Genomic DNA, 18,175 nt, shown 5'->3' with positions numbered 1-18,175 from the left:
ATAAATACAAAATGCATGACTTATTTGCCAGTGTAGGTACCTCAATGGGTGTGCAAATCAGATATCTGGTCACCCAAATAACTAGTTATTGTCATAAACATTAGTTTGTGCATTCTATCATGGGAACTATGCATGTGCCATGTAAATTCATGCAACATTTGAAAACTGGGCTCCTTAACATCTCATCTTCTGTTGGATAGTGGGATACTTATGTACCTCACAGGAGTGTTGTGAGTATTAATTTGTATGTTTGTAAAAGTGAAAGTGAAAAGTGTTGGGTAAATGCTTATTATTTTTTATTATTGACGAAGTTAAATTTACATGCCAGAGTAAATGGCTACATTTAATAATACTAGGCATGTCTCTACGGTCACTGAAATATGTTGAAGTGGGTTCATGTTTATCAAAAACTGGAGACAATTCTGACTGATTTTATAGGAAAATCTGATTTGATTCAAATTCTGTATCTGCTCTTGATTCATGTGATGATCAAATGAATTTGAACTTCAGGTTATAAAAAGGGAAAGCTTCCTCCGTCCCCCCCATCCAATCAGGGACTATGTATCTTCTATTTAGGTCTCGGGGGTGGGGGGGGTGAGGGTTAAAATAAAAGAAATGCTGCAAATGATATTGTGGTTAGATATGTTCCAGTCTGTGTCATTAGAGACAGTGTTTTAGCTCTGTTGGCCCATATACAAGAGTGGCTATAAAGAAATCTGCAGTACATGGGACAGATACACTAAATCATAGGAATTCTAAAGAAAGTCCATGGTTTTGGCTTCAACTTCTGTACTCTTTTCCTTTTTGCATCAGTATCAAATGTCAAGGTCATTTAAAAATGCACCTCCTTCCCTCGATGATACATTGTCTCCAGTGATAGAAGAATTTGTGCCAGGTGCAGAGACAAACAGACTTTTAACTTTCCTTAGTTGCTGGGCCAATGGGAAGGAGGAAAGTTATAGGAAAACTCAAGGACATCCTACATCAGCTTGTAAATCAGCCATTACTTAGCAAAAGGGACTCAGGCTCTGACTGAGTAAAGCACTTAGGGATGTGTATAACTTTAAGCATGTGAGTAGTCTCATTGAAATCACCTGCTTAAAGATAAGCATGTGCTTAAGTATTTGCTGGATCAGGAACTTACAGTTCTGTTCAGAGAAGTCAGTGGTAAAACTCCCATTTGACCTTAATGAGATCAGCTTTCCCTTGTTGTAGTTATGGCACCATGCAATAGTTTTCTACCTCTGTGTGCTCCGTACTTTGTTTCTTCTGATAAAACCAAGAGAAGGCTTTTGCAAGGTGATACTTTTACAATTTTATTTTTCCATTCATGGTCACATAGGTCATGAGGGGAGCTAGGAAAATGTTGAGTAGAAACATGCTTTACCAATGTTTTTTTCATTTATTGCCAGATGAAAAAGTTGGTGGTTTGAAAAAAGATTGGCAAGGATTCCTACACTGAATCTTGCTTATGCAATCCTTTGCAACTATTTGCCACAATATGGAGTTGGAAGGAATTTTTCATATACTGTGAATCACATCACATTATCACTGCATGCATTTTAATGGGGCCTGAGCTTGGCAGGAGAGTAGCCCTTTTTCTAAAGGATACCTTGCAACGTGGCTTGATGAATACACAGTGACCTTTTGAAATAGCTCTAAGACCCCAGTTTGAATCCCTGGTTGTAAATCTAGTGAGATCAGTTTGGAGTTTACCCTTCTCTTTCAGCTTTTAAAACATTGCTCTCTTGGTATCTGGTACATCCATCAATGTCTTTTTATGCCATCTCAGGGGACCTTTCACCTTTTATAGACACATAAGACAGTGAAGATTAAAAATTTTCTCATTCTATGTAAATAGAAGGGTGTGTCAATGTATGGGTGTGATTCTCCTGCCATTGAAGTCAATGGCAAAATTGCTATTGATTTCAGTGGTAGTCAGATCAGGTTCTTTGTAACACTCATGCTAATTGGCATAAATAGCGAGGATTACTCATGTGAATAAGGTTTACAGAATCTGACCCTGGGTTTGCAAATCTTGCTTTTACTTCATCCATTCAAATATGCATCCTGATGCTGCGATACACATTTAGGATTCATTTGCAATATCTTGTGCATTTTTTCTTTATTGATAGATTTTATATTATTGTTGATGTTCAAAATAGTTCATTACCAAAATAGCACAACTGTATTTTTTTTTCTTTCTTTTTTCTGTATTTCCATTAAAGGAGAATCTGATCGATCCACCGATCTTTAACTTTCTGTTGTGAGTGTTTCAGTAAGAAAAATAAAAAGTTATAATACTGAAAGTTCTGATTTAAGCAATGTGTTTCCTGCAGCTGATTCCAAATGACTATGATCATAGAATGTATTTGCATCATGAAATGATTGGTTCTTTTTATTTTCTCCCCCTCCCCCCGCCCCGTAAAATGAAGCATATATTAAAACTGGAAATACATTTCAGAATCTGCCACCTCCTAGTTCTGGGTTTGAATATATTCAAACTAGTTTCTAGAAGGAGAAAGTAGTAGACTAAAGAATGGTAATATTACTATAGTGAAAATAAATGCTCAAGCCTTCAAACTCTTACTCCTCCTATAAGGAGTCTCAACTCTTGTATTGCAGAGGATGAATAATTCATTAATAAATAATTTAGTTGAGGTCTGTCCCAATGGCTGACTTCAAAGGATCCTTTCAATCAGGGCCTTCATGAGTTTGGCTTCCTTTTTTGTTCAAACATTTGTCACGCTGTCTGGAGTGGCTCATGACTGTGAGTGGCAACCTCAGGACAAACTGTCAAGATGCAGGGCAGAGACCACAACTAGTAGTATGTTGTATAATTAGATTTCACCAACCCAGTCACAAGTGTGAATTCCTAAAGCACTGTAACAGTCTTACCAGTGAGTCACAGACAATCCCCTTGGGCACTTCAGTATATCTTGCCATCCAGGCCAGCTGGATTTAATGATAGATGGTTGCTATACACCAAAGATCATTAAATATTCAGGTTACTCCCAGTCCCAAAGGACCAGTCGCTTAACCCAGGTCAATTGATACCTTAGATCTCACGCCAGAGAATGCACATAGCCAATCCTATAGTAAACAGTCTAAGGCTTTATAAACTAAGAAAGATAATTAGAAAGTTATGACAAGGTTAAAGCAGGCAAGCATATAAAAAAGGTGATGGAGTTGTAGTGATCTCTTAGCTCTGAATGTCTTTTAGGGCTAACCCAGGATGATCCTGGGGATTTTTGCTTCTGTTTCATAGCTTTGGCTCAGTGAGAGTCCAAACAGCAAAAGAGAGATGAAAAATTTTCTTATCAGCTGTTTTTATTTCCTTTTTCCAGAATTCAAGCTGCTGGGGTGATCCCTTTTGCACCCAGCATCTTCATGAGTGTGAGAGGGCAATTAACAAAGCCTTTGTATTGTGATGTCCCACAGTGGCCCATCTAGTTTTGATTGGCCTTCTTGATGGGCAGGAGATGATCATTCCTGACTGGGTTCACAGTTTCAAGCAAACATATTCTACAGTTACAAAGCAAAAACTTAAATATGACCTTATAGCAGGTGATAAAGATATTATAAGTGAGATTAACGCATGAAGCAATTTACAAGCATTTCATAAAGTCTAAACATATAGTTATAATTCTAATACACAGTATAACCATACTAACACACAGGTGAAACAGACTGATTTCCAGCAATGAATTTGTCAGTGCTTGGTTGAGGCCTAAAGCCTTGGCATGAGCTGGCACCTGGTCTGCCAGCATCACAGAATTTTCACAATTAAATTGCAATTTTCTCAAGTTTGTTCAGTATTTGAAATTGTTCACTGAATAATTTCAGTGAATAATGTATTGGCCTTTATAATTTTTGTGAGCAGTTCACTGATGGTATTCAACATTCAAGATGTTTTGATTGGGCACATCAGTCACATGATCTATTTCAGTGGTGGGCAACCTGCGGCCCATCAAGGTAATCCACTGGTGGGCCATGAGACAGTTTGTTTACACTGACCATCCCAAAGGCATGGCCACCCTCAGCCCCCAGTGGTTGTGATTCACCGTTCCCGGCCAATGGGAGCTGTGGGAAGTGGCAGCCAGCATGTCCCTGCAGCCCACTCCGCTTCCCGCAGCTCCCATTGGCTGGGAACGGCGAACTGCAGCCACTGGGAGCTGCAGGTAGCCATGTCTGCGGACAGTCAATGTAAACAAACTGTCTCACAGCCCTCCAGCAGATTACCCTGATGGGCTGCGTGTGGCCTGCGGGACGCAGGTTGCTCACCACTGATCTATTTCTATTCTCTGACTGGATGAGCCTAATGATAAAATGCACTGGCTGGAGCAAATATGTAGGATTACAAATTCTAAAATAGCTTTCCATGACTTTTGTGCAAGAGTTGCTTACAGTAAATTATTTCAGTGAATATTTCTACTAATAAATTAATTTCTAGATGGCAAATGCAAAAGGAACGTCAACAGAGCTGAAAGAAAATCACCTACAAATTAAAACAAATATTCGAGAACACTTTTTTACAGAACTTGTCCAGATCTGCTCAAGTGAGTGACATATTGAAGCCAACAGGACTGCTTATGGTGAAATTCGCCTCTGTGCAGAGGGCCAGAATAAGGTTTATGAGCAACATATGTCTCATTTAGGCACTGTTTTAAGGGCTTACGTAAGACTTGGAACATAGCTCCAGCACACGTCGATACTGGAGTGAATTTCACCCCATATAAGCCTGAACTACTCGTGCAAGTGTTAGCAGTTTGTGCCCTATGTATTGAAGGCTTTTTTTTTTTAATTTACTGCCCTCCTTCTTGCTATTCACCAGTCTAACTTATTGACATACTAAGAAAAATGATATTAATGAGTTACTTAGCTGTTTTGAAGCTTATCTGAGAGACTCATTTACTAGAAATAAGAGCTTAGTATTTGACTTTGTGAGAAAACAGCAGATTTTTGTGAAACAGGCAGGAAGGAATAGCTTCCATATATGGCACAAGTAACAGGTGCTCTGAACTCACCCATCATTGTACATAGAGCTAGAGAGATGTAAACAATTCACTTTTATATTGCTATTATTATTAATAAAAAACCCCACAGGTATCTACAACTCCAGAGGGTGTACAGGAGAAAAGGACTTAAATGGACTCATTCTGATGTTTAAAAATTCCTGTATTTGGCACCTACACACCATGGCTATTGGTGTCATACATAGGTTTTTTTCTGTGCATATGTGTCTGTCTTGATAAGAGTGAATTAAAATATCAAATCTTACACAGTAAGACTTCATCCTGCAATGTGCTAAGCATTCTGGTGAGGCACTGACTACCTTTCACCCTCACTGACTGCACTGGATGCTGAAAGCACTCAGTAATTCACAGGATCAGGCCTTCCCTGAGCACTGTGAAGTCAATGGGAGTTTGTGGTACACATGAATGCAGGACTGGGCTAAGAGAGCAGTTCAGAGCCCGTACTTCATGTCTAGAGCTAGGAATGTCATCTTCTTGAACCTTGTTTGCTGTATTAGGGTTCCTGGAGGCTTTTGAAGAACTGAACTGTCCATTGTATTCATCATTGGCCAAATTCCAACCTGGTGTAAGCAGGTGCAATTCCATGCTTAAACCTGATCAGTGGTGGGGACTTGAAGTAGGGGAGGGCTTGCAGTTGAATTGACTACATTTTCTTAGTTGCAAGCACAGGATTAAGTTCTCATTTTAAAACAGACTTTCATTGGAGCGGATAATATAAAGGAGAGGAAGATGCAATAAAAACTATTGTGAAACAAAATAAAGATTTCTGATCATTTTCTTAATAATTGTGAGAAATATAACACCTGGCAGGAGAGATAAGTAGATTTTACAAAGCACTGTTATTGCCAGGTAAATACTGCTCAGGTTTATGGCACTAATAATTAAACAGTACACTCGTCTATCTCTTTGCAATTGAAATTTTAAGGTGGCTGTTTTCTGTAGGACTTATGCTGAATTCTGAACATCATTCATAGTATATAACTACCGCATATCTAGATTTTAGCTTTGTGATAAAATAGCATAAGGTATATATTTAATTGTTGTAAGTGGCATTGAATATGCACAACTTTTTCAGTGTTTTTCCAAGTTATCAAGGCACTATCTCCTTGAAAATATTACATACTATTGAAGTTCTTTAAAATCAGCACAAATAGCTTCATTGGAGAAATATTTAATTACATCAAGAGCATAATCTCCCTAGCAATTTCACATGAATAATAGATTGCTTATAACCTATTAATTAATAATATCATTTTTAATTTTTATTTTGTCTTTTTTGGACAAGTTGTGTAAAAATGTTTCACAATCTATCACAAGATATTGGATTTTTATTTTATACTTTGGCCAAATTTTTCAAAAGTGACTAGTGAGTTTGGGTGCCTAAATTTTGGGGGGGCTCAACTTGAGATGCCTGAAAATGGGTGCTCAGCACTTTCTGGAAATCAGACCTCTTGAAGGCATCTCAAGTTGGGCATGCAAAATCCAGGGTCACAATGGAGTCAATGTGGTTGTACAACACTCAGTGCAATGGTGCCCTGATCCATGACTGGAGAGTCTACAAAGAAATTATAACTACAATATTAACTATTATTAGTATTGATAATGTATTTCTATACCTAATGTTTCCCCTTCTCTCCACTGCATTCTTATATCTCTGTCTTGGAACCCTATTTACACCAGGGGCACCAATCCAGATTTTGGTGAGAGGGGGCAACTTTAACCATGATTCCAGGGGCTGCTTAGGCACCTGAATACTCTATTTTTTGTTATTGCAGATAATGGGGTAAAGGGTGCAACTAAAAATTATAACTCAAAGTGTGTGTGTGTGTGGCTCAGCTCAAAACATTTGAAAATCACTCAGGGTGCAGGCGGGGGGTAGTTAGGGATCGTGTGTGTTGGCAGGGGTGTACCTCAGGATGTAAGGAATGGGGTACCTAGGGGCCGTGTATTGGCAGAGGTGTATCTCAGGATGCAAGGAATGGGGTAGCTAGGGGCTGTGTTTGGGGAGGGATGCAGCTCAGGATGCAGGGTTGAGGGTAGCTAGGGGCTGTGTGTTGGCAGGGGTGTACCTCAGGATACAAGGAATGGGATAGCTAGGGGCTGTGTGTTGGCAGGGGTGCAGCTCAGGGTGTAGGGAAGGGCTGTGTCTGAGGTGGTGCTGCTGTTGTGGGGCCAGCCATGCGTTTGGTCCCGAGTTGGCACAATGGGGGCAGCTCCCCAGGGCAGGGGCTGGGGTGAGGGACATGCTCTGCCTGCCCAGGTACACAATGGCTTGGGGGAAGGGCACACCCTGACATCAGTCCCCGCCTGGTTCGGCGCAGCAGATCAGGAGACAGCAGCAAAATGGCTGGGGATGGGTGGTGTTGGAGCAGCATGGTGGCTGCAAATGGCAATGGAGCAGGGCAGCAGGAGGAAGAGGGGCAGCATCTTTCCTCCTACAGCAAACTTCACCTAAATGTGGTATGAAACTTGGGGGGTGGGGAGCAGGTGCCCCCCAAATTGTGCCCCTGATTTACACTGTAAGGTTTCTGGGGCAATGTGATGGGGTATCCACCCCACACAGGAATGGAAGGAGTTAAGGGGGCCCAGTAGGCCTATTAACTCCACAGGTTGCACCTGGAGGAAGAGCCAGGGAGCAGGGAATTGATGGCAAGCAGACACAGCTGGGCAGGAACAGATGAGGCCTATAAAGCCAGGAAGCTGACAACAGACAGGGGCTGCTGGGAAAGATTGCTGGTTCGCTGGTCCCGCAGCTCGGGTGGACCTCCCGCAGGCATGCCTGCGGATGCTCCACCGGAGCCGCAGGACCAGCGCGCCCTCCGCAGGCACGTCTGCAAGAGGTCCCCCGGAGCCGCGGGACCGGCAACCAGCAGCGCGCCCCCTGAGGCATGCCGCCCTGCGTGGGGCGGCCAAATTCCTAGAGCCACCCCTGCCACTGAGTGCACCCCATGATAGGCGGGAACTAGCTTTTATTTTATGTTTGTACAGTACCCAGGACAGTGAGGCTCCATTCCTGACTGTGACCTTTCAGGACTATTGTAATACAAATATATAATAATAGTGATTTAATAATATTACTAGTATAAGAATGATAAATGGGAAGCTTGTTATAGGAAAAGAGTTTGATGCTGTCAGCCCATTTCCTCAGGGGTGTGTCCACATTACAAAACCATTACTACAGCTAGCAAGTTGGTTTTCACTCTCAGCAGGGAGGCAAAGGAACATAGAAATGGTCATTAACCCTAGAAATGGTCATTCCAGGTCAGGGTGAAGGCACATAGGCAGGATGGTGTGGGCAATGTTGCCCTGCTTTACTTGTTTTGTTGATAAACAGGATGTATTTGTTCACTGACATCTGGCAGCTTTTCATGAACACTATATTCACTTAAAAACCAACCCATCAACATCACTTCTCCTTTACTCCCTCTTTTTGTAATGTCCAGCAGACGTTCTAGATCAGAAAGTAAAATATTTAGGGTCGGATCCTTCAGCTGGTGTAAATCTGGCTCAGTGGAGCAATGTTGATATACACCAGATGTTCCCTCATCACTCTTTCTCTTTCATATCATCAAGGGCACTCCATTTCCCAAGGAATGGGCTTACTTTCACACAAGCAACTCCGTTCTTTCACTTACATAGTGGACCTCTTTCTGCTCTTCAGTGAGACTGTTCATGTGAATAAGGTGAGCAGGATTTCATCATTCCACCCTGTTTGCCTTGTATTTAATGCAAATATGCCTCATCTCTTCCCAGGGTAATAAACAGCTATTTGTATAATGAAGCCCATGTACTTGCCTGGACTTGTACATGCTTTTAAGTTAGAAGGCAAAGACCTTTCAAATGGGATTCTCATTATTCCCCCTTGAGGCTCTCCCCATCCACTTATATTTTCTGCTTTTCCAGTGTATGCAGTGAGTGAGAAGCACTTTGCTTCTATGGCTCAAGCTGAAGGGAAACTAAGGGGACTGTGATTCCTTTTGTTATAATAAATCAAAGTTTTATTAATATGTACATGAGGAGAGTGAAGAGAAGGAGAGCCCACTTTGGTAAGGGCCCAGTACTACCCTTGGGTGCACAGTGTAATAATACCACATGCATCTGGAAAGACTCCTGTTGACTTCAGCGGCCTTTAGATCAGGCTTGTGAGGAGCTAGCAGCACCCACTGCACCAAACTGTTGTTTTGCAGGGATACAGCCCTTCTCAGCTTTTTACAAACGCCATGTGTGGGAAGATACAATTAAAGTTGCTCATACAAAACACAAGAGGGGATTGCAACATTTGGTGTGATGTGCAGCTCAGTGACCTTTAAGGTATAGCATACTTGGGCTTTTCAGAGGCATGGGAATGTCTCCCTGTGCCAGATGGAAAGAGGGAGAAAGACAAGGAGCTTCTGGAAGGAAACCCTAGAAACAGCAAAATTTAGGAAGGGGGTCTTAGGCTAGAGTTTTTTAGAACATTGTTTTAACAAACTATAGAGTCACTAAATAAAGCCAAACCCTAGGAACGTGGTTTGTCATTGTCTCAGAGCCAGTGTGTTAATTGAGGGTGATGGAGGGGCTCAGTTCATTCACAGTATGTAATTAAAAGTTTTATATTTTTCCAAAATTATTTTAAATTCTGTGCCTCTCAAATTTAATCCCAACAGCAAAATGAAAATAACTGCTAGTGAGTGACATTGTCCCTAACTCCTTGTTGTGTCCAAGATTTCCCACATCAATTGATTAAATGTAATGACTGAACAATGAATATTGATCTTCATTTCACATTAACAGGCATGACAAATTCTGGACTCAGTAATGAGGGAAGGAGGCCAAATTGGGCAGATGACTTCCCATTCAGTTGTTTTGTGAATTTGTGAGATCTCCGAAAAGAAAACAAGTGATTTTTATGCCCGAGGACAAATACCACATGAGAAGCTATGTGGGAATTTCTCTTACTAGGGCATAGAGGGAACCAACACAGTTTCAGGATTTAAAAAAGTTTAGAATTTTACACCAAATGTCATGATGGTTTACAAATTATTTGGGAACTTAAAAAACAAATAGATTGGACCAAATTTTTGAGTCCTTACTCTGGCAAAAGGCTGATTGACAGATCAGGGGAGACAAGTTAAGGGAAAAATACCAGCAGTCGTGGAGTCAGCTGTGCAGGTTGGAATGGAAATGGTGTCAGCTGTCATCGGAACTTTAAGTGTACAAAGGTGAGAGTCAGTAGAAGAGAGGGCAGAGAAGTGGTATGGAACAGAGGAAGAGGAGGAGACTAGGGACCTGATCTAAAGCCTATTGAAGTAAATGGAAAGACTCCCATTGACTTCAACATACATTGGATTAGCTTCCTGATGGAGATGAAGAGAAGCAAGATCTGTGGAGCTGGTCAAATTTTTTTTGCTGGAACAGTTTTCCATTTGAAAATGCTGTTTTAATAAATCTTTCATGGGAACAAATTTCACAATTTTCAATGGAAAATATTTAGAATAATTCAAATAAAAATGGACTATTTCATTTTGATTTTCTTGCTTTGTTTAGGCCTTCTTGTTTGTTTTGTTCAAATTTTCTTATTTCATTTCAACATTTAATATATTAAAACTTTTTGTAATGTTTAATTTTAATACTATGTTTTTATAGATTACCATATATAATATTTTGTATTTTATATGGTTCTGATGTTGAAATTAAATGTTTCAATAAGGTAATTTTGATGTTTCTGAAATGAAATATTTTGGAATTTGTGTTCCACAATAAATTAAAATTTTTTGATATTTTGCCTCAATTTGGGACAAAGGAGAATTTCAAAATGTTAGAATTTCCTGCAGGATGGAAATTCAGTTTTTTGACTAGCTCTAAAGATCAATATTTTATTGACTGAAGGAGAGATGGGAGAGGCAAAGGTTTGATTTTGATATAAAAATGTACTTTGGTCTATTTACTTAATTTTTTTTAATCATCACTGCTTCTAATGAAGACTTGTTTGGGAGCAGGCTCAAGCCTACTCTATAATTTCTTTTTACAAAACCAATACTGCTCCAGAATCTTCCTTTCATTAGACTGGTGTGAATCAAGAGTTATTACATTGGTGTTAGTGGTTTAAAATGCTGGGAGTGAAAGGAAAATCACTCCTCCCCCTTTTTTTAAATTCCCAGAAGCTTGCAAAACATCATGAAATTTTGCAACAAACCCTAATGCTTTGGCAGAAACTAAAACTTTGCTGGGTGCTCTCTCTTATATCAGTGGGATTTAGTGACTAATGGATTCCAGGATATTAAAGGGAAATAGGGTGGATCACAATGTTTTTAACTAAGTAGGTTAAAGTACATTTTGTTACTTCAAATACAAACATTTATCCATCCTGCCTCTTCCTCACTCTTTTGGTCCTGCTTTTTTCTCCTCTCGGCTCCAGATCCTTCTTCTCTTCTCCAGCCCCTCCTCTTTGCCCTCTTTTCCACTGTCTTCACCTTTGCTCATTTGGGACTCTTCCCACTGATGTTAGAGGGCTTTGGATCTGGCCTGGGAGGCTGATCCTGCTCACTGTTGAGCACATCCGGGAAGATTAAGCCTTTGAATGGCTTGTAGTAACCACCCCTGCCACTGCTGCTAAAAACATTTCCTTTAGTTAAAAAAAAAATCTATAGTATTCTATGGTAACAGATCCAAGCACTGTAATGTAACACTTGTGAATTGCAGTGTTTTGATTCATCACTGTATTACCTTTTTACGTGGGCTGCCTCCAACCTTGGTGACTTATGCCACTGCTGCTGCTTGTTCATTTCCTTACCTCTTCTAACACAGCTTCAAGGTTTTGTTGTTGCAAGAAACTGGCAACCCACAATGTTGCTATGATCCTCTGACTATACTAGATTTTCACGAGCAACGGTACATTGCTGATGCTCACCTATGCACGTTCCACAATGGAAACAATTACATTAAGAAAAAGTTTCTTTCAATGAGCCATATGCTGTTCAAAACAACCCTTTCAGCCTAAACTCCAGTGGTTCAACTGCTGCACATGAAGATTCTGTCCTGCTCAAATGATTTTCCATGGCTTTAGCTGTGGGGCTTTATAATAAATTCTTATGGGATTTGAGGCTAATCCTGATCCTATTGCTAAAGGTTGTCTGAGTGAAGCTTCAGCCTTGTCAATGTCTCTAACTACCACATCATATAAGAGAGGTAAGCACATTGATAATGTCTACTGTGAATACACGTTTAACTCTTCTGGATGGGTCTCTCGGGTGGGGCCATAATATATTGGGGAAGGCATCTTAGATATTTGTAAAGCACCTTATACATTTTGAGTGCTATGCAAACAATTATTGTAATTCAACATGCCTTGCCTTGATCAAGCCACCCAACCTAGCTACAGGCATCCGGATAGTACTCACAGCTCTGTTTTCTAATCAGTCAGACTCCATTGGACAGACTAAGTTAAACAGTCTTCATTGATTTTGAGCCTTCTGTGAAAGACCTCCTAAGCCAAAGGGAACTCTGAGGCCTGTTTGAGATTTTTTTTTTTTAAAAAGAGAGAGAGAGATAAAAAGGCAGGCCAAACATGTAAACCTGCAGCTTTCTGCATGTGAAAAGCGATGGAAGATTTAAAGAATCTTCCTTAAAGAAAAGAGGCCTAACTGGTTTGAGAATGAATTAGGTGTTCCTTGTTTTATCTTATTTGATTTGATTACCAACAATGTTGAAAGCTGGCTGCTATGTGGTGGTACTTTGTACTGCGCTTTAAGCCCCAATTGCTTTTACACCATTGTTCTGATAAGCTACTTGGAGAATTTGGAATGATATGATTCAGCCCTAGAGTCACTAAAATATACAAAAGCCCTATTGTCTAGCAGGTTGTTGAAGTGTTGTAATGGTGACTTTCCTATTTGCAGCTTTCTAAATGTTTTATCAGACAGTTTCAAAATGGCATCTTCAAACTGGACAAGCCCTTAATACAGTACAGAAATGGATTATTTTCTGCATTACAGCAGAGTGACTCTGGGTCCAATCCTGCACAGTATGAACACACCACTAAAATTAGTCTATATTTCTCCATTTATTGCTTCTTTTTTCCAGGAGAGGATGACCAGGAATGGGATGCAGCGCTCTCCTATGGGCTGCTACCTCCGCTGCTTCATGGATTCACTGTCAGGCATTCACAAAGACATGTTTGCTTGCACTCATCTTCTCATCATGACGCATCAGTCTACACATAAAGCTGCACACATTTTACAAGAGGTGTGATGTTAAACTGATTTAGTTAAACTTGGTCAACTTTGTGTGTGGATATTTCCATTGGTAATTTAAGAGGCACGCTAAATCCATGTAAGCCATGTTAATTGATGTATCCACACACACAATTGTACAGGTTTCACTACATCAACGACATCACATCTTTAGTTGAACTGGTACAACTTCTGTGGGTAGATGAGCCCCTCTTGTTCACTGAGCTGGGGTGGGAGAATGCACTGAAACATTCTAATGGCTTAAATCCTTGCCATTAGAACAAGTGATTTTTTTTTAAGGTGCTAATGAAATTGGTTTGGATAGTTTAGTTAGGATGGGTTTTGAAATATTTTTTCCCCATTGCAAATATGAGTGTCACAAACTGAAATTCAGCAGTTATCCAATCAGGGTGAAATCTTGTTTTGTTGGGGGGCAAGAAGACAAAGTCTTTTCCCTGTGCCCCAGCAACCCAGGATTCCAGCACAGTGCTTCCCTGAGCATAGGACAAATATTTCATTTCACTGTCTCAGGGCACAACCCTGCCCAGTCATGTGTATGCTGCCAGCAGCAACAGGTCTTGGGAGGGAGTGGGGAGAGTTCCCTTCTCTTTTGGAGCTGCAGGAACATGTGATGTGGAAAATAGTGCCCCCTAGTCTTCCTTCAGCCATCCTCCTTTGTGCTATCAGGATGGTTCCTGGACACTTCCGTCTCCCACTGCTACTCCAGTTCTCCCCTTTGAATTAAGGCAGGCTTTCACCCTTATATCTGTAGTTTCGACTGGTGCGTTCTGATGCTGGGAAAAATATTATGCTATGCCTGTTGTTAGCAATAATGAGCGGTCACTGCACATAAAGAATTCAGCTCCGTTTAATCTCAATGGGGAGGAACCATCTTGTAGTATGGTTTCCTGTACATCTGTTCTAAAGTAGAGCTCATCTCATCTCAGTGAAGGAAACTGCAACATGTAAAGCTTTCAGTGAAGACCTGTAATTTAGAATAGCAAAGATTTCATCATGAATGCCTAAAATTCCATTTCTATTGCAACCATTTTTGTTGACGCATTGCAGGCAAACTATAGTCACCACTGTGTGTTATCTAAAATACCTTATGTGCTGCATTAGCAGTCTAGTCGTAATACCTCCTTAAGGGGAAGGCTTTCAACTTCCTTTTGGAGTGCTTTCATTTTGTGATGTCAGTTACAATTGTAGTAGTTGATTTGCAGAGTTGTGTGTGCAACTGAATTGTATGCTCCCACTCTTTTTTTTTAAGATGAGAAAACACATCCCATCTAAAACAATACACAACAACTTGAAGATGCAGCGTTGCTGTTATCTTAAAGTGTTTCTTTTAAAAAAAGTTTTAGTAAGTTTTAGCTAGTGATTTGTCCATTTGCTCTTTCTTAGTAAGGCACACAAGAGGGGACTAGCCCAAGTTCTAGCTACACAAGAGGGGACTAGCCCAACAGAAGTTCTATCTCCCTAAGTTCACCAAAATCTTAAAGTGTCTTAAAGTGTCCTAAAGTCAGGGCCGGCTCTACTGTTTTTGCCGCCCCAAGCAGCGTGCCGAATTGCCTACGCTGACGGCGGGGGCAGTCCGTGCGCCGTTAGGGCGGCATGCGTGTTTCTGCATAGGCGGCAATTTGGTGGCAGCGTCTGTCTTCAGCTGGAAGACAGAAGCTGCGCCACCGCGCACAGCTGAACATAGAAGCTGCCGCCGAATTGCCGCCGCCACGGAAACACGCGTGCCGCCCTAACGGCACACGGACTGCCCCCGCTGACCGCGGTGGCAATTTGGCATGCTGCTTGGGGGCAAAAACACACGGACTGCCGCCCCTTGCAGATTGCTGCCCCAAGCACCTGCTTGGAATGCTGGTGCCGGCCCTGCTTAAAGTGTTTCTTTTAAAAAAAAGTTTTAGTAAGCTTTATCTAGTGATTTGTCCATTTGCTCTTTCTTAGTAAGGCACACAAGAGGGGACTAGCCCAACAGAAGTTCTATCTCCCTAAGTTCACCAAAATCACACTGACCTTGAAATTCCACTTGTTAGTTCTTAGTCATGAGTAAAATTTTTCTGCAAACTTGGAGTGAGATTTTGGGGATGTTCGGGTTCAAAGAATGGTGAAAATGTTAAAAATGTAACAAATACTTTTTTGGCTCATCACATCTTCAAAATGGCTTGGTCAGGAAACTCCAACTTTATTTTATTCTGATGGTCTTGCCAAAACTGATGTCTTTTGCTAATATTTTTCTTTTTTGGGAAGGGAGTGGTGATTGGTTATGGGATTATTTTGATATTAACCGAGCCTTCCATGTATAGCATGTATAATGGATGGCTTTAATGCACACTATGAATTTTTTATGGACCATATACACATGCCAATGAGGAGAGGAAGTCACCCAAATAACTGTAATTCTGCTCCTGTTGGTACAATGTTGTATTATTTTTTTGAGAAATATGGTTTCTTAGAAAGAAAAAGATGGCCCTGCAGTTAAGGTACTGACCAGAGACTCAGCAGGTCAGTGTTCATTCCTGAGTCTGCCACAGATTTCTTCTGAGACCTGGGGATGTCATTTAAACACTCAGTGCCTCAGTTTCCCTTTTGACAATGGGGACAATAATATTTCCTTTTTTTGCCTTGTTCAATTAGATTGTAAGCTCGCTGAGGCAAAGACTGCTCCTTACTATGTGTTTGTATGTTTTCTACCCAGAGGGGTCCTAATCTTGACCGAGACCTCTATGTGCTATTGTAATACGAAGAATAAATATCAGTACGTTTTTATTCAGCTGAAGTACACAATAGATTCTTTCAGCTTTAACTCCAGGTTAACTAAGTGTTTTGCCTGGGAATTCATTTTAGTTTGGGAACCTCAGCCAGGGTGCTTGGGAACCTGCTCAGGAATGATGTGAATTTGAACAGGCACACAGTGAGTGACTGGCACTGAGCATAAGCAACGTGTTTTGCAAGGTTTTAAGATGCCATTAGTTGTGAAAAGGGACTTACTGCTGGTATTTCTGAAATACTAGCTTTTGTGTGACAGAGGTCTGTCTTTTTGAATATTCTTGAATAAAGCATAAGGTGATCTCTCTTTTAGGCATTATGCATGTGCATCCCACAGTGAAAAATGTGGGTCCTTAGGCACTGTGGAAAAAATTCTTCCCTCTCTTACACTAGAGAAACTCCATTAAAGTTGATGGAGTTACATGGAGGCTCACCAGTGCAAATGAGAGCAGAATTCATCCCAGGGCATACATTTGTCATTTTGCATAGAAATGCTCACTGTGCTGAAACATATCCCCATTTGCAAGTATGTGTCTGTGTAGTGTACATTTCCAGTTTTAATTTTTGAGCCATATGTAAGAGACTCCAGGGAACAGTGTGTATTGTCAGCAGGAGTTATCTTTTTGATGAATCAGACACATTGTTTGTACCTCTGCATTTGATAGACATGTTGTAATAAGGTCTTGAACTGCTTACTGTGTCTTTATGTACCTTCCCTCTCAGCAGTTGTAACTATTGTGCTGCTTGACCTATATTAATGGTATTACAAACAACAAGTTTAACCATTAACTTGTGAGCCATGTTTAAACAGATTCTGCCAAGAGATGAGAATTATAAATGTAAGATGGTAAAAATTAGGGGGCAAACCAGTCTGAAGAATTTCTGTGATTAGTAAACTGAGAGGAAGGCAGGGTAAGGGTCTTTGAAGACCCAAGAATAAAACTGGATATTATATCACAGCATCAGGTATTACAGCTTGGGTAACACTCTAATGCTATTCCAAGAAACACTGAATATGGTACATATGTACTTCAATGATGTAAAAATATGAGAGCCCCATGTAGAGTGGTTAACAAGACAGGATTGTATTTCTATGCCCATTTATTTAAAATGGGTGTAGTTGTATTTTACAAGTTTGGGTCCAAGCTTGCTCCTGTTGAAGCCAATGGCAAACCCAAAGAGGGGCGGATTGGACCCATAAATTCTAAATACTTGTCTTATATGTTGCATATCCCCTGGATGGATGTGAAAAGTAGTAGTCATGCACTCCACATCATTCTAAACATGGGAAGTATTTATTATTTTATTGTGTGCAAATAAAAGGATATGTGAATTACTACTAGTGAGAAGGCCCATCATCCTGCAAATGTGCTTAACTTTATGACCATGAGCAGTTCAACTGAGGCAAAGCAAATTCCATTTTTTATTTGAATTTTTGCGGAAAATGTTCTGAGGTATTTTGCCAACTCTAACTTTTAATTTCTCTTGGAACAGGACATTTTTTCATACTGGCCCCTGCAATCAGCCTTCAGTTTCTCTAGTTCATTGTTCCTTTAGTCAGATTTGTTTTGTTAACAGTTTGGATGTTTTCCGGTTTGTATGTAATGATTTATGAATTTAAACGGTTCCATTTTGTTTTGTTGTTCCAGTTATGCATGATATTCTCTCTCTCTCTCCATACATTTTATTTAATCTGTGAACTAAAGTATATGTGTTTCTTCTAAAATCTTAATTCAGATTGCAGATGGATTCTCTGAATTAAGTTTTGCTCATAGTTGAGTGAATTATGGGCCCAATCTAAAGCCCACTGAAGTCAATGGAATGACTCATTGAGCTTTAAATCAGGCCCTATTGGAGTATTCAAGCATGAGGGAAAGACTCCAGTGCCAAGAATGATCTCCTGCCAAATTCGCCCTTCAGTTTTCAAAGCAGCTACTGTGTCCCTCAAACTATTACCTCTCTTTTTTCCTTTGGTATGTCACCACTTTAGTTAAATAAAACCTATATAATCAAGCAGAGTGGTGTTGCAAGGTGCTGAGCGCTCACGTGAGGTACTGAATGCCTATAGCTCTAATTGGAGTCAATGGCAGTGGAGGATGATGCGTGTCAAGAATTGGTGTTCACAGTTGTGGATCAAGGGCCTGGGTTCAG

This window comes from Mauremys reevesii, linkage group 8 (genome assembly GCF_016161935.1).
Source record: "Mauremys reevesii isolate NIE-2019 linkage group 8, ASM1616193v1, whole genome shotgun sequence".
Lineage (NCBI taxonomy): Eukaryota > Metazoa > Chordata > Testudines > Geoemydidae > Mauremys > Mauremys reevesii.
The sequence above is the reverse complement of the archived record's forward strand: the minus strand, read 5'-3'. Positions refer to the sequence as shown.